Below are 18,389 nucleotides of genomic sequence, written 5' to 3' on the forward strand. Positions count from 1 at the left end.
CTCCCCAAGACAGTGCACAATCTAATATAGGCTTTATATTTACATTCCTATGAAATATATTTTCACATTAGTGAAGTTGTAAGTAAAAATTAAAACCAGTAGAAGGAACCATCAGAAAGATGAAACAAAACTCAACAGAAGGTAAAAATAAGTGATAAAGATTCAACTTCCATAGTTCTTTCTTTGGATGTGGACAGCATTTTCCATCCCGAGGCCTCTGGAGATGTCTTAGATCCTTGTAATGCTAAGAAGGCTTCAGTTTAACACTATTAGTCATCGCATAACATGGCTGTTATTATCTACAAAGTCCTCTTGGTTCTACTCACCTCACTCAGCATCAGACCATATAAGTCTTTCCAGGTTTTTCTGAAGTCAGCCTGTTCATCATTTCTTATAGCACAATAGTATTCCATTACATTCATATACCACAACTTGCTCAGCCATTCCCCAACTGATGGGCATCCTCTCAATTTCCAATTCTTTGCCACCACAAAAAGAGCTGCTATGAATATTTTTGTACATGTGGGTCCTTTTCCCATTTGTTTGATCTCTTTGGGATATAGCCCTAGAAGTGCTATTGCTGGATCAAAGGTATGCACATTTCTGTAGCCCTTTGGGCATAGTTCCAAATTGTTCTCCAAGAATGGTTGGATCATTTCACAACTCCACCAACAATGTATTAGTGTTCCAATTTTCCCACATCTCTCCAACATTTATCATTTTCCTGTTTTGTCATGTTGGCCAATCTGATAGGTGTGATGTGGTACCTCAGAGTTGTTTTGATTTGCATTTCTCTAATCAATAACGATTTAGAGCATTTTTTCATATGACTATAGATGGCTTTAATTTCTTCATCTGAGAACTGTCTGTTCATATCCTTTGACCATTTATCAATTGGGGAATGGCTTGTGTTCTTATAAATTTGTCTTAATTCTCTATATATTTTAGAAATGAGGCCTTTATCAGAGAGACTGGTTGTAAAAATTCTTTCCCAATTTTCTACCTTCCTTCTAATCTTAGTTGCATTGGCTTTGTTTGTGCAAAAACTTTTCAATTTAATGTAATCAAAATTATCCATTTTGCTTTTCATAATGTTCTCTATCTCCTGTTTGGTCATGAATTCTTCTGTTCTCCAGTTTACTTATGGTATCAGCCTTTATATCTAAGTCATGAACCCATTTTGACTTTATTTTGGTATATGGTGTGAGATTTGGGTCTATGCCTAGTTTCTGCCATACTCTTTTCCAGTTTTCCCAGCAGTTTTTTTCAAAGAGTGGGTTCTTATCCCAGAAGCTGGGGTCTTTGGGTTTATCAAATAATAGATTACTATAGTCATTGACTACTGTGTCTTGCATATTTAACCTATTCCACTGATCCACCTCCCTATTTCTTAGCCAGTACCAAGCAGTTTTGATGATTGCTGCTTTATAATACAATTTAAGATCTGGAATTGCTAGGCCACCTTCCCCTGCATTTCTTTTCATTAGTTCCTTTGATATTCTGGACCTTTTGTTTTTCCAAATGAATCTTGTTATTATTTTTTCTAACTCTATAAAATAATTTTTTGGTAGTTTGATTGGTATGGCACTGAATAAGTAAATTAGCTTAGGTAGGATTGTCATTTTTATTATATTAGCTCGGCCTACCCATGAGCAACTGATGTTTTTCCAATTATTTAGATCTGATTTTATTTGTGTGAAAAGTGTTTTGTAATTGTGTTCATAGAGTTCCTGGGTTTTTTCGGAGGTAGACTCCTAAATATTTTATAATGTCTACAGTAAGTTTAAATGGGATTTCTCTTTCTATCTCTTGCTGTTGGGCTTTGTTGGTAATATATAGAAATGCTGATGATTTATGTGGGTTTATTTTATAGCCTGCAACTTTGCTAAAGTTGTTTATTATTTCAAGTAGTTTTTTACTTGATTCTCTAGGATTCTCTAAGTATATCATCATGTCATCTGCAAAGAGTGATAGCTTTGTTTCTTCTTTGCCTATTCTAATGCCTTCAATTTCTTTTTCTTCTCTTATTGCTAAAGCTAAGGTTTCCAGTACAATATTGAATAACAGTGGTGATAATGGACATCCTTGTTTCACCCCGATCTTATTGGAAATGCTTCTAGCCTGTCCCCATTACATATAATGCTTGCTGAAGGTTTTAGATATATGCTATTTATTATTTTAAGGAAGACTCCATTTATACCTATGCTTTCTAGTGTTTTTAATAGGAATGGGTGTTGTATTTTATCAAAAGCTTTTTCTGCATCTATTGAGATGATCATGTGGTTTCTGTTGGTTTTGGTGTTGATATGCTCAATGATGCTGATAGTTTTCCTAATATTGAACCAACCCTGCATTCCTGGTATAAATCCTACCTGGTCATAGTGTATTATTCTTGTGATAAGTTGCTGCAATCTTTGCTAGTATTTTGTTTAAAATTTTTGCATCTATATTCATTAGAGAAATTGGTCTATAATTTTCTTTCTCTATTTTGACTCTTCCTGGTTTAGGTATCAACACCATATTTGTATCATAAAAAGAATTTGGTAAGACTCCTTCTTCACCTATTTTCCCAAATAGTCTATATAGTATTGGAATTAATTGTTCTTTAAATGTTTGATAGAATTCACATGTAAATCCATCTGGCCCTGGAGATTTTTTCCTAGGGAGTTCATCAATGGCTTGTTCAATTTCTTTTTCTGAGATGGGGTTATTTAAGTATTTTACTTCCTCTTCGGTTAATCTGGGCAATTTATATTTTTGTAAATATGTATCCATTTCACTAAGATTGTCAAATTTGTTGGCATATAGTTGGGCAAAATAATTCCTAATTATTGTTTTAATTTCCTCTTCCTTGGTGGTAGCTTCACCCTTTTCATTCTTGATACTAGTAATTTGGTTTTCTTCTTTCTTTTTTTAATTAAATTAACCAAAGGTTTATCTATTTTATTTTTTTTTCATAAAACCAGCTCTTAGTTTTATTTATTAGTTCAATAGTTTTCTTAATTTCAATTTTATTAATTTTTCCTTTGGTTTTCAATATTTCTAATTTAGTGTTTAGTTGAGGATTTTTAAGTTGTTCTTTTTCTAGTTTTTTTAGTTGTATGCCCAATTCATTAATCTCCTCTTTTTCTATTTTATTTATGTAAGCATTTAGAGATATAAAACTTCCCCTAAGAACTGCTTTGCTGCATCCCATAAGTTTTGGTATGTTGTCTCATTATTGTCATTCTCTTGAATGAAATTATTGATTGTTTCTATGATTTGTTGTTTGACCCAATCATTTTTTAGGATTAGATTATTTAGTTTCCAATTATTTTTTAGTCTATCTTTCCATGGCCCTTTATTACATATAATTTTTATTGCATCATGATCTGAAAAGGATGCATTTAATATTTCTGCCTTTCTGCATTGGATTGTGAGGTTTTTATGCCCTAGTACATGGTCAATTTTTGTGTATGTGCCATGTACTGCCGAGAAAAAAGTATATTCCTTTCTATCCCCATTCAGTTTTCTCCAGAGGTCTATCATACCTAACTTTTCTAATGTTCTATTCACCTCCTTAACTTCTTTCTTGTTTATTTTGTGGTTAGATTTATCTAGTGCAGAGAGGGGAGGTTCAGGTCCCCCACTAGTATAGTTTTGCTGTCTATTTCTTCCTGTAACTCCCTGAACTTCTCCTCTAAGAATTTGGATGCTATACCATTTGGTGCATATATGTTTAGTAATGATATTACTTCATTGTCTATGGTGCCTTTTAGCAGGATGTAGTTTCCTTCCTTATCTCTTTTGATTAGATCTATTTTTGCTTTTGCTTTGTCTGAGATCAGGATTGCTACCCCTGCTTTTTTTACTTCAGCTGAGCATAATATATTCTGCTCCAGCCTTTTACCTTTACCCTGTATGTGTCACTCTTTTTCAAATGTGTTTCCTGTAAACAACATATTGTAGGATTATGGTTTTTAATCCATTCTGCAATCCATTTCCGTTTTATGGGAGAGTTCATCCCATTCACATTCACAGTTATGATTACTATCTGTGTCTTTTTCTCCATCCTTTTTCCCCCATTTATGCTTTTCTTTCTCCTTTTTCCTTTCCCCCTTCACTAGTGTTTTGCTTTTGACCACGCCTCCTTCAGTCCCTCCTCCCTTTTATTATCCCTTTCCCTTTTCTTCCCCTTTACTCTTACTGCTTCTTCCCTCCCTTCTTTCCCCCTCCCTTTTCTTTCCCCCTCCCTTTTCTTTCCCCTTTTCCCTCCTACTGCCTATAGGGCAAGTTAGATTTCTATACCTAACTGATTATGTTATGCCCTTCTTGAGCCAAATCTGATGAGAGTAAGGTTCAAACAATGCTCCCCCCTTCTTTCCCTCTGCTGTAATAGGATTTTGTGTCTTTTCCTGTAATGTAATTTACCCTTGTCTGCCTCCTCCTTTCTCAGTACATTTTCTAAGATCAGATTGATCCACTTATTTGGATCCATTTAACCCACTTGATTAGATTTTTTTTTATCATTACATCAAAGTCAACTAATATCCACCCTCTTTATGTATACTCCTTTAACATGGTGTAATAACAATACAGTTCTCAAGGGTTGCAAGTGTCATATTCCCTTGTAGGGGTTTAAACAGCCCCCCCATTAACAACATATTGTATCTTTCTGTCCCATTTACCTTTTTAAGTCCTTCTTGAGTCCTGTACTTGAAGATCAAATTTTTTGTTGAGCTCTGGTCTTTTTATCAGGAAAGTTTGGAAGTCTCCTATTTCATTGAATATCCATCTCCTCCCTTGAAAAATGATGCTCATTTTTGCTGGGTAATTGATCCTTGGCTGCATTCCAAGCTCCTTTGCCTTAGGAATATCATGTTCCATGCCCTGCGGTCTTTTAATGTAGAAGCTGCAAGGTCCTGTGTAATCCTGACTGTGGTTCCATGATATTTAAATTGTTTCTTTCTGGCTGCTTGCAGCACCTTCTCTTTCATCTGGTAATTTTGGAATTTTGCTATTATATTCCTTGGCGTTGTCAATTTGGGATCTCTTTCAGGTGGTGATGGTGGATTCTTTCTATGGTTATTTTCCCTTCTGGTTCTAGGACTTGGGCAGTTTTCCTTTATGATTTCCTGAAAGATACTGTCCAGGCTCTTTTTTTCATCATGATTTTCAGGTAGTCCAATAATTTTTAAATTGTCTCTCCTGATGATTTTCCAGGTTGTTTTACTGATGAGATATTTTACATTTTCATCTATTTTTTCATTTTTTTGTTTCTGTTTGACTGATTCTTGCTCTCTCATAGAGACATTAGTTTCCATTTGTCCAATTCTAGTTTTTAACAGATTGTTTTCTTCTGTTAGTTTTTGTACTTCCTTCTTCAATTGGCCAATTGTGTTTTTAGGGACTTGTTTTCTTCAGTGTATTTTTTTTCCAATTGGCCAATTGTATTTTTGAAGGACTCTTCTACCTCTCTCATTTGACTATTAAAATCCTTCTTGAGCTCTTCTAAGAAGGCTTTTTGGGCTTCAGACCAGTTCATATTCCCTTTTGTTGTTGCAGATGTGGGTTTGTTGACAATGTTGTCCTCTTCAGAATTTCTGTCTTGATCTTCACTCTTCTCATAATATGAATCTATGGTGTTTCTTTTTACTCATGGTGTTTCTTTATTCCCTGGCCTTTAAAGAGATTGAGCTCTCCTGCGGAACAGAGGGCACTGACCCAAGCTTCTTGTGTTGGGAGCCTAGGTCTTGGTCACTGGCTTTGTGTGCTGGGGCCTCTTATGCAATTGGAGGCTGTAGGTTTCTGGCAGCTTACCTCTGTTGGGCTGGAATCAGCAAGGCTGGAACTTTCAGGCAATTCTAGGTTGCCTGCTTTTCCTTTCCTTTAGCTTTCTTCAGCTCCTTTTAGATGGGTGCTGCAGGGTGTTTATCTGCCTGGGGCCCCTGCAGTGTTGCTCCCTCTTCTGCTAATGCACTGGGAGATTCCTTTTGGTAGAGTGCTGAGGCACCTGGTGGTTTTCTGAGCTGGTTTCCACGGTTCCCCCTCCCCCTCACTGAGGCACTCAGAGTCCAGGTGTTGGTGTTTGCCTGCTCTACCACCTGGGCTTCAGGATTTCTTCACAATTGGAGGCTGCAGGGCTCAGACAGCTTACCTGGTGTTGAGTTGGAACCAGCAAGGCAGGGGCTTTAGGAACCTTTTAGATTGTTTTCTTCACCTCCTTTCAGATGAATGCCGCAGGGTACTTATCCGCCTGGAGCCCCTTGTAGTTCTGCCTCCCTTATTTTTGCTGAGGCACTGAGGGACCCGTTTGCTGGGCTGCTGCACTGCTGCTCCCCGTTTTTCTTCTAGTTCAGCTGTTCCAGGGATTTTTTTCTGGGGTGATATTTTCTGGGTTTTCAGAGGTTGATAGGGGAGAGTGAGAGAGACTACCTTTTCACTCCGCCATCTTGGCTCCCAGTAATCCAGTAATTCTTAGATTATCTCTCCCTGCTCTGTTTTCCAGATCAGTTATTTTTCCAATGAGATATTTCCCATTTTCTTCTATTTTTTCCATTCTTTTGACTTTATCTTATTTTTCTTGATCTCATGGAATTTTTAACTTCCATTTGCTAAATTCTAATTTTCAAGTAATTATTTTCTTCACCAAACTTTTATATCTTTCCAATTGCCCAATTCTGCTTTTTAAGGTTATTTATATCGGTGAATTTTTGTATCTCTTTTTCTATTAGGCCAATTCTGTTTTTTAATGTGTTTTCTTCAGTATTTTTATGCCTCTTTTGCCAAACTGTTAATTGTCTTTTCATAATTTTCTTCCTTTGCTTTCATTTCTATATCTAATTTTTCATCCACCACTTTTGTTTGATTTTGAAAATCATTTTTTGGCTGTTCTAGGCATTTTATTGGGCCTGTATCCAAGTCATTTTTTTTTTCCCCTGGAGACTTTGCTTGTGGCTGTTTTGGCTTCATTGTCTTCTTCTGAGTTTGTCTCTTGATCCTTATCATCATAACAGCCTTTTACCATCAGATCTGTTTTTTGCTGTTATATGCTCATTTTCCCACCCTGTTTCTTGATTTGGAATTTTATATCAATGTTGGGCATAGGGGAAGGAAGGGTCTCTGTCTCAAGCTTTAGGCTTTTTTGCACTGCTATTTTCAGAGCTAGTTATGGGTGTTTGAGAGTTTTTGATTCTTCCAAGGTGGTGTAGTCATCTCTAGCTTGAGGGCTCATGAAGTTCCTGATGCTTCAGGCACCACTGCCTACTCCCACCACTGGTGTTTCATCCACGTTTTCATGTCAGCTTCCTCCCCTGTGTCACAGATCTCTTCTTCTGAACTCCTTCATTATTTGAATGTTCTTTCCTTTGTTGAAGGTCTTTCTACTGATGACTTGCAGAACTTGTAGTTTCTGGATTGAATTGTTAAGTTTAACTACTCTGTGTCTTGGAGTTTGCAGCCTTGGTGTTTTTTTGTTTGTTTGTTTTTCTGGATGAGATCTCTGAACTCTTTCAATCTTGAATTTTGCCTTCTATGTGCAGAAGTTCTGGGGAGTTCTCTTCTATTATTTTCTACATTATAGTGTTAAGATTTTTTGTCCTGTCACATTCTTCTGCAAGATCTATGAGCCTTGCTTTGTCTATACCTATCCTGTCTTGAAGATCCATATATTTTGCTTTCATAGTAAGCATATTTTAAAAAATTCTTGTTTTTTGTTTCTCTCCTAGATTATCTTTCACTTCTGTGTATTTGCATTCTTAATCTATTGTTCTCTCTCTCTCTTTTTTTTGGTTGTTGTTTTATTTTGTTTTGTGTTTTGGTGAGGCTTGCCATTTCAGTTTCCAGTTTTTCTATTCTGCTAATTATTTTTGCTATCCAGGACTTACATTTTGCTCTTATAATTCTCATTTCTCTTTTAAATTACCAGGAACATTGTGTTATGGTTCCATGCTTTCCTCAAATTGCACAGTACTTTCTGTTTCAAGAAGTGTTGGAACATTTTCCTTAATTTTGTAATATTTATTCCTAGAGGCCTAACTCATTTACTTGATCTGGAGGTCATATTTTCTTTTGTTGTTGCTGATTATCTTGTTGATTTATCTGTTTATGTTCAGTCTTTGCGATTCTTCTTCCTGGGATCTTTGGTACTTTCAATCATCCCCCCATTTTCCTTATAACTCATTTCTCACTTTCCCCCCTCTGATTGTGTTTTCCTTAGGGCACAAAGCTCAAAAAGTCTCAGTGCCCTCCCACACTTAGCAATTCATGGTTTACCAAACTAGGTCTCTGTCTTAGCTGACTTTTGGGTATCAGAACTGGCCTCATCTGGATTCCATGCCTTTATCTCAAGTTTGGTGGAGTTCTGCATAGCTCTCCACATGCACAATGCCCTGTCCTACTACCCTGTCCCACTACCCTGTCCCACTCCCCCTGTTCCTTAGTTCTACTGGCACTGGCAGTTCAGAGCATACTGATACCAAAAGTTCAGAGTTTGCTTTTTGTGGAAGCAGAAGCTGATTTTCCTAGCACTGGCAAAGACTACTTTTGGTGGAGGCTGCCAGTACTGGTGCCTATGGGTTTCATCCTCTGTAGGCTTTTGCTCTTAAAGGGCTGTGACCAAAGCAGGCTGTTGAGGCCTGAGGAAAATTCCACAGCCTGGAACCAGAACTCTATGGAACTGGAAAGAGGAAGAGGGGACTGGGGAATAGGGTTTTAAAGTAAGGCTGTGTCATGTCCTTGGGACTTCTAGTGTAGTTTTGCTGTTAGATGTATGGGAGGTGGGGAAAATGTGCTGAGTGAGCTCATGGTCAGTGAGCATTAATTTCTATGGGATATTTTTAACTTTTGAATTCTGAGTATCTTTAACCATGGAATCAGTTGAAGATTTTTTATCTTTGATGCATAATTTCTGTTTTGGAGAGGTGTGAGAGGTCATAGGGATCAGCTGAAATGTCTAGTATACCATCTTGTTGATCATGTGACCAAGAACTTAGGAACATTTTTAATAGGTGTTATCATTCCAAATTCTCATAATCTTCATGTTGAATGTGGTGAAAAGCTTTCAAAGTATAGAAACCTTGTTTAAGAGATATGTCATGTGGGAACAAGTTTAGATACATCATTATCCTTCTCCTCCCCCTCATCAGAGCTAAGATTTGTATAATGGTTCAAGGTTTTCAATGTGCTTTACAAATATAATCCCAACAACAACCCTGTGAGGTAGGTGCTATTATTCCCATTTTGCAGATGAGGAAATTGAGGTAAGTAAGGGTTGTAACTTGCTCAAGGTCACATAGCTAGTAAGCATCTGAGACTAAATTTGAATTTGGTGTTCCTGACATGCCAACCCCACTGTCTTATCTGCCACTACAGTTATACCAAGGATAGTTTGAATGAGTGTAGAGATGGCTTTACATCCTAATATTTTATTCAACCACAAAATAAGTTATTTTATTGACTTGCTTTTCTTTAGAGTATTACACAATACTCTTTAGAACACTGAGTATATGAGAATTATAGGAGGAGAGTGATTTATCCCAGGGCCATTTCTAGCCCTACCCTAACAAAATAGATGAGATGAAAGGGTAACAAAAATAATAATTAATATTTACATGGCACTTTAAGATCGTCAAAGTGTTTTTAAAATATATTATTTTATTTCATCCTCACAACTGTAGACAGTAGGTACTAATATTATTCTTTTTTTATAGATGAGGAAACTAAGACTGAGGGAAGTTAACTAACTTGTCCAGGGTCACATAACTAATAACTGTCTGAGGATACATTATCATCATCATCATCATTATTCAGGTTAACTATCATAATAAAATAATAATAGCTTATATTTTTTTAAATAGAGGTTTAATTTTTGTGAAGCATTTTTCTTAGAACACCACCACAAGGCAGGTAATGCATATATTACTAATCTACTTTATAGCTGAGGATATAGAAGCTTAGAGGAATTAAGTGATTGGCCCAGAGTCATGTAGATAGTAAGTATGAGAACCAGGATAAGAATACTGACATCTTGACTAAAGCTATCTTGAGTCTTTTCTATGTACCATCAGCCCTCTGGAGAAATGAAAATCTTACCAGCCTTTGAGTTGCCTATAGCTTTAGATTCCTTATGTATCATCCTTATTTCCCAACTATTTGAGCTCCCAGTGATCAGTGCTGCCTTTTGTTAATGCCTCTCATCTTTCAACTGACCCCGGACCAGCTACTGAGTAATCTTATACTTGGTCATTACCCAGTGATGACTCTCTGCAACAGCCATTTGATCCTGCATATCTTCAGTGGAAAACACCTCTGGATTTGGAGTCAGAGAACCAGATTTCAAATCCATGCTCTGTCTTTTACTTCCTGAGTCATTTGGGGCAAGTCTCTTTACTACTCTGAACCTCTGTTTTCTAGTCTGAAAAATAGTTGTGGAGTTCAACCAGATGACCTATGAGGTCCTTTCCATCTATAATCTTGGTTTGCCACATAGAACAGATAAGAAAATGTATCTCCCTCCCCTCTGCAGAGGATTATGGGTGTTGAATATTATATATGCTGTCAGCCTGGATTGATTTATTGGTAAACTTTGCTGAACTTTCTTTTTCTCTTTTTTCTTCTTTTTCTTCTTTGTAATGGGGGATGGCTCAGGGGAGAGTGGAGGGATATATTTGGAAATGAGGGTGATAAAAAACCCCATAAAATAGCAATACTTTTTTAAAGTGGATTGGAAACCAGGCTTGGACAGGATCCTAATAACTGTAACCAATATTTATATTGGATTTTATTGATTATGCAGTACTTTATATACATCCCAACAACCCTATCAGTTAACAAATATAAACTTGTTACCTTGATTTTATATGTGGGGAATTAAGACACTTGAAGCTCACATTGTTGAGAAGCGATAGATGTGTGTGGTTCAAACCCTTTCAGAAATTAACACCATCCAGATTTGACCACTCCACTCAACAGCAACCACTCATTTGGGAAAGTCACTGAAACATGGTGTAATAATAGTATTTATGTTAATGATAATAATAGCTAGAATTACATAGTGTTTTAAAGTTTGCAAAGTAATTTTAAAATATTTCATTTGGTCTTCTCAATAACCCTTTGAGATAGGTGCTATTATTATACTATTCTCTAGATTTGGAAACCGGGACTGAACAAGGTAAAGTAATTTGCCCAGGTTTGTAAAACTAGTATGTGTCCATCAAGTTTGTAGCTCTAACTCTGTACATCCATTAGTCCCTGATGGTATAATATTTTTGAGTGTATTAGTCATATTTTTTTTACATACAGCCTTATCTCCTCTATCATACCACATTTTTCTTGGGTTAGCAGGAATTCTGGTGAGGAGTCACGGGGAGAGGAGGATGTTGAAGAAAAGATTTTGTCATCAGGGAAGAACTCCCTTCCTCTGCATGTGTTTTAGGAGTCTCCAGGTGCCCTCAGAAGATTTGCTCTGCCATCTGGTGGCCACTCATAATACCACAGCCTGAAGGTTCCAAGCTATTGAAGCTATTTGCTTTCCCTGGGCTTCTGCTATCATCTAGTGGTCATTTTATGAAATGACAGCTGAGCAGACAGGCTTTCTCACTGCTTCAGCTAAGTTTGCACGGCAAGAACAAGCTGGTTCTACTCCTCTACTTCCTCCAAATTCTCTGCAAATGGTATTCAGAATCTATGGCTTCAGCTTCTTCCATTTAGCCTGGACCCCACATTGCTGCCTTTTGGGAAAAGGATCTAATTTTCAACCCTGTCCTTCATTGTTTACTGTTTTCTCTTTTTATCATCTGCTACTGCTTCTTCTTTCCCCCTTCTCTTTCAATTCCTCAACCCAAGGCTCTGCCCAAGTCTTCAGATTTATCCCCTTCAGAATTTACTACTGTTTGTGTAAAGGGGTCAGTAGTGGGAGTGATAGTGATGGAAAGGAATCTAATCTAGCCTCTCACCTGATGAAATGTTCTGCTCCAGAGTAGGAGTTCTTAATGTGTGATTCAAGAACACTCAAAGAATTCCAAGGATAGATGTTTAGCATTGAGGCACATAAACTTTGGTGGAAAAAATTACATCAATATTCTCAGTAATTTCTAACTAAAATTTAACACTTCTTTCAATGATTTAAAAACATTATTCTGAAAAGGAGTCCACGGATATAACCAGAATGCCAAATGGGTTCATACATTAAAAAAAAAAGTTTCAGATCCAGGGGAATCTCAAACAAAATAGTTATCCAGTCTTTGCTTGGTCTCTTCCATCAATTGGCTACTCACTATCCTGAAATGAAACCCATCTGTAAGGGTCATTTGTGAGATGACTCTGTCCTTACCTGCAGAAGTGCACATGATTGCCTGGGAGTATTAAGGTGGATCTGCGCATGACAAAATAAATGAGCAGATGTGGCAACTAAGCTGATGCGCAGGTGAGTTAAGTTGCTCACGTGCAACGGCTCATGACATGTTTAATAAGCACGAATCCTCTTTGCTTTCGGGGCAGGACATGATTGGCTTACTGCGGGAAGGGCTCGTGAAAAAAGTGTGGACGGGGAGAGGATAAGAAGGAGGTACCCGGAAGAGAACAGAGCCGCGCTAGTAGTCAGAGATGTAACAATAAAAAGATATGCTCTGAAAGTGTCTTGGGGTGTTCTTTGGAGTCATTTCTCCAGTGCAGCTGGAGCCGGAGACGTCCGAAGCCTGTTGAGGAGGTAAGTTCCTAACCCAGATAAACACGGAGCATAACAAGTGGCGCCCGAACAGGGACCTGAGGGTTAGAAGGACTCCATAGCCTTGCTGTGTGCAAGAAGGGTTGGTGCCGTACAGACACTGTGGGACAAGCGTTTAGTCTTCCTGTGGTGTGCCCCAATGACACTGAAGTATATGCTAAGCAAATATATGAGTTGGTCCAGGAAAAAGGAGTGAAAGTAAAAAGGATTGATTGTGTAAGATTTGTTCGTTTATTGTGGAATACTTCTCCGTGGGTAGAATACACTGGACTTGATCTTAAACGATGGACGGTAGTGGGAAATCAATTAGCATCATATGAAAAAGCGCATCTGGGAGAAGTGAGAGATTTGGATTTTATTATTTTTAGTTTAGTAAAAGCTGCTCTTTATGGTCCTTCTCCTCCTATTAATGTACCTGAGGCTTCACAGACAGGATCCTCTTAGTGTTAACCCCCATAAAAGAATTACCTGCCAGCAATTGGACATGGCTCTGTACACTTATAATTATTTGAAATTTGGACAGGATGAATTAACGCCAGCCATGAAGTATTGGCATTTATGGAATGGATGGGGAAGGAGAGCTGTAACGGCTCGTGAGCATAATATGAAACAGGGAACGAAAGTGGTGTGGAAAGAACTCAATGGGGACTGGAAGGGACCAGGCAGGGTTGTAATGCGTGGGCCAGGGTATGCTTTTGTCATTCCAGATGGAGCAGATCAAGATGCCGGGATTTGGGTGCCCGATCGTGTGGTACGTCCTGTGGGGCCTGAGTTTGGGGATGACAATATGTCAATCGACACACCGACAAGAACAGAGTGGACCACCTTGACGCCGGCTGAGAACTGTCACATCTTCTCCTCAGATGAACGATACCGGAGATCGGGGTTCAATGCCTGTTCTACCACCTTGCCACGTGGGTGATATGACTACATGGACGTGTATCACTTCTTGTTCAACTCGTCTTAGTATAACAATGACGGTTGCGAATGTGACTCTATCCTTCTGGGATGGCATACAACAAAATTTGACATATACTCAATTATCTATGCTGGTTCCGTGTAAAAACAAGGGTTTTTGTCATGTTACCTTGGGACCATTAGGATTTATTGTAAAGAATACTGAGGTTTTTATCGAGACATGTAAATGTAGCAGTTGTAAAGATTATACTTTTCAAGTATGGAATCAAATCTTTGCTACTGGAAAAAAACTACACGTTGGGTCATACCTCCCAATGTGACGTCTTTCAATACCATTTTACAGGGGCTCTTGTTGCTCCTACGAATTATGCTTGGTTACTCTGTCTCTCTGTTAATGTGAATCCAACTATTTCGGGTTTATTTCAAACTGAAGTGGCTTCATGTATTGTTACTGCCTATGTTAATAGTACCTTACTGCAACAGTTTACCTGTCAACAGTACTTCTACGTTTCCTGGCCATTGGGCTAAGGTTCGTGAACATTTACAAGGTGCCTTTTTATCTGATAATATCACATCTGAATTACATTAACTGGGTTTGTTAATTAAGGATATTTAACAGTTATCTGATAATTTCACTGTACCCTCGTCTTCCGCTCAGGATTTTGTCTCCTGGATGACACGCAAATTTGCTTGGTCATCTTTGATTGCCCTTATTACTCCTTTTATATACTTTGCTCTTTGTGTCTGTATACTTTGTTGTGCCTGGCGATGGCTTCTGACTTTACTGAAGGGTGCCTTCTTGTGTTTTCGCGCTGATCTTTTTCCCCTTGGTGGTCCACCGCAAAACAAGAAAAGGGAAGTGTAAGGGTCATTTGTGAGATGACTCTGTCCTTACCTGCAGAAGTGCACATGATTGCCTGGGAGTATTAAGGTGGATCTGCGCATGTCAAAATAAATGAGCAGACGTGGCAACTAAGCTGATGCGCAGGTGAGTTAAGTTGCTCACGTGCAACGGCTCATGACATGTTTAATAAGCACGAATCCTCTTTGCTTTCGGGGCAGGACATGATTGGCTTACTGTGGGAAGGGCTCGTGAAAAAAGTGTGGACGGGGAGAGGATAAGAAGAAGGTACCCGGAAGAGAACAGAGCCGCGCTAGTAGTCAGAGATGTAACAATAAAAAGATATGCTCTGAAAGTGTCTTGGGGTGTTCTTTGGAGTCATTTCTCCAGTGCAGCTGGAGCCGGAGACGTCCGAAGCCTGTTGAGGAGGTAAGTTCCTAACCCAGATAAACACGGAGCATAACACCCATCCCATTTTTGGACAACTGCAAAATTCCAAAGGATCTGTGATCTCATTCATGTTGGTCTCTCTTACAATGCCATTCACACATCATCTAAGCCTAATCATTCTGTGTGTCTCTTCCATATTCTCCCAAAAGTTCACCACAGAAAGTCCAACCAATGTGTTGGGGTCCTTCCTTCTATTCTTTTGACTTTTCAAGAATGCTTCTGGGGCACATGGTTTGCCTTGCTTTCTAATTTCATTGCTTAGCACAGTGCTTGTTACATAGTAAACAAATATGTGATAATGCTTATCGATTGACCATATGATTGAAATATCTCTCTTTCTATGTGACCATTTCAACTGTACATTTTAAATGACATCCTTTGTACTGCTTCTGTAGTATAGTTCCTTGTTCATACTGTTGTGTTGCTGCCTTCTGATCCCCACCAGGAGAACTATGGGTGACTCTCCATTTCAGTTCTTTGGAGACTATTCCACCTCCAATCTGTTGTCAAGTCTAATTGATTCTGTTTCCATAACATCTCAGGTATATGTCCCCTTCTCTTTTCTGGTACTGCCACCATCCTGGTGCAGGTCCTCATCACTTCTCACCTAGACAATTGCAAGAGTCTTTTCCCACTCCAGTTGATTCTCCACTCAGCTGCCAAAGTGATCTTACTACAGAGCAAGTCTGACCATGTCACTCCAAATATTCTCCCATTCATTAAACTCCAGTGGCTCCCTATCACCTCCAGGATCAAATAGAAAATGCTCTATTTGGCATTCAAAACTCTTCACAACTTTGGCTTTTCCTACCTTTCCACTCTTCTTATGTATTACACAGCCCTCTAGTGATCTAGTGACAGTGCCCTCTTTGTTGTTCTTCACACAAGACATTCTATCTCTTTACTCAGGGCATTTTCTCTGGCTGTTCCATCATGTCTGTAATTCTCTCACTCCTTATCTCCACTTCCTAGTTTTCCCAGCTTCCTTCAGGTCTCAGTTAAAATCCCATGTACCATGTAGTTTATCTTTCCCAACCCTCCTTAATGTTAGTCACTTCCATTTGTTCATTATTCACAATTTATCCTGTATCTATCTTATTTGCACAGTTATTTGTATTTTATCTTCCTTGTTAGACTAAGTTCCTTGAGAGCAGGAACCATGGTTGTTGTTTGCCTTTCTTTGTACTTGCAATGCTTAGCTCAGTGCCTGGCACACAATAGGCACCTAAAGATTGCTTATTACTGACTGATTCACAACTATGTGAATCACCAAAAGAATATTGATCATAAGATGACAAACTTTTGTTTCAAGGATAAAATTAGAGTCATTAAAAGAATTTTGTAGTTTACCAAAGGCAATCCAGCTTGTTCTAGTCCTTGTGTTCAATTCTGGACCCAATTTGTCCACCTTCAGTATTGTTTAAAATACAGATGCATGTGGATTGTCTCTCTAACACATATATATGTACATCCATGTATATACATATGTGTATATATATATATATATTTGTATACATGTATGTTTCTATATACACACATATACTCACGTACTATGCATATATTGATGGACAAATTCTATAGATTGTCCATCCAATTATAAGCAATTGCTTAAAACGACTAGCTTGGAAACTAGTCCTTAATTCCTATCTATTGAAATCCTCTTTTTTTTTATGGGCCCCATTCAAGTGCCATATACTCTGTGAAGATTTTCCAGTTTGTCCTCAGCTGAATATGATTTCTTCCTTGTAGAAGGCTTTGCCTGGACCTCTCCTTTGCCCTCAATCACATTCTACCCTCTATCACTTATTTGTTGATGTATCAATAAATGTGTATATAGTGCTTCCCACTCCCAACCCTCTTTAGATAGTTCATTTAGGTCATGGCTTGTTTTATTTTTTTTATCTTTGTATCCCCAAAGATCCTTTGCACATAGTAGACACTTAAGTAAATGTTTGCAGAATCAAATGTAATTAGCCAACCTCCCTATAATTTCCACCTAAAGTCCCAGTTTAACCCTCTTGTACCAAGCAGAACAAGTTTCATCCCTCATATATATGATATCCCTTCCAGTATTTGAAGATTACTTAATCTTTGACAGCTTCAGGTGAGGAAATAGGAGTGTGGACAAAACCCTCCCACAATTTTTCTTCAGGCTAAACATATCCATTGCTTCAAAACATTCTCCATAAGGCATAATTTTGAGTGTCCTCTTTTAGACATGATCCATCTTTCCAATTTCCCTCCTTAAATGTGCTGGAGACTGAATATAATGTTCCAGATCTGGTCAAACCAGGGAAGAATATATGAGGCTATCTTCTCATTCATATTCGTATTAATACATTAGCTAATACTGAATTAGTTTTTCAGCTATCATACCACTGACTCATTTTGTACTTAAAACTAGTTTAAAAAACCTACAAGTTTGTTTTATTTTGTTTTCCCACAAGACCTGCTTTTAAACTAAGTCTCTCTTATCTTGTACAGCTCAATGATCTTGGCAGTTAGATGACACGGTGTCTTGAGTTCCAGATACAAAGTCAGGAATATCTGAGTTTAAATCCAATTTCAAACACTTACTAACTGTGTGACCTTGAGCAAATCACCTAATCTCTTTCAACTGTAAAAAACTGTCTTCAGTTGTTAAATGGGGATAATAATAGCACCTACTTCCCAGGATCATTGTAAAGATTAAATGAGATAATATGTGTAAGTAATTAGTATGGTATCTTGTACATAGTAGACATTTGATAAATATTTATTAAAACCTTTCCCTTTTCACATTTATCCTCATTCCATTCAGTCTTGTTAGATTTATCTTAAAGTCTAACCTGTTGGTATATGTTGAGATCTGGATTCTGGCATAGAGCAAACTCTCTGTCCATCATAGCCTTATGCCATCCACAAATATGACAAATACCACTTATATCTTCATTCAAGACATTGATAAAAATGGTGTACAATATTGGAACTGCAAACAAGGATCTTGTAGCGTACCACTGAAATTTTTCTTCAGGTTGGCATGAATATATTATATTAATTAATAATCTTTAATCTGGCCTCTTATTCAACCAGTTCTGAATCCACTTAACTGTATTATCATCCAGTCCACTCTTGACCATTTTGTCTGCAAGTATTATGCTACCTTTTTAAAGGTTTTACTGAAGTGCAGATGTATTAGCCTAATTCCAGGCATTCTCCTGAGCTACCAAGTATAGTGATTCTGTCAAAAAAGGAAATGATTGTAGGGAAGATATCCCCTGTCATCTATCTACTCCAGCCCATGTGAAGCCCCCTAAGGTTAGAAGAGAGCTAAGTATAAGAAGTGAATATGTGTGTGACATATAATATGGAGAGTCTGGAACCATTTAGAAGAGGGAGAAACCTAGACTAGAGATGAGAAAGGAAGCTGAGGAACAAGATTAGAGAAAAGAACTAGGAGCTAAGGGTTAGGGCATGTGGAAGAGAAAATAGAGGACT

The 18,389-nt window shown here is 37.9% G+C and overlaps 1 long non-coding RNA gene across 1 annotated transcript; it reads left to right on the plus strand.

Moving 5' to 3' along the window:
* Window positions 1-10,626: 10,626 nt before the first annotated feature.
* On the plus strand, window positions 10,627-14,820 carry LOC144455905 (uncharacterized). The gene is made up of 2 exons (XR_013484744.1): window positions 10,627-12,685; window positions 13,411-14,820. It is a non-coding gene; the product is annotated as an uncharacterized LOC144455905 (long non-coding RNA).
* The last annotated feature ends 3,569 nt before the right edge of the window (window positions 14,821-18,389 follow it).

This window comes from Phascolarctos cinereus, unplaced genomic scaffold, assembly GCF_003287225.1.
Source record: "Phascolarctos cinereus isolate Bilbo 61053 unplaced genomic scaffold, phaCin_HiC Scaffold_2;HRSCAF=192, whole genome shotgun sequence".
Lineage (NCBI taxonomy): Eukaryota > Metazoa > Chordata > Mammalia > Diprotodontia > Phascolarctidae > Phascolarctos > Phascolarctos cinereus.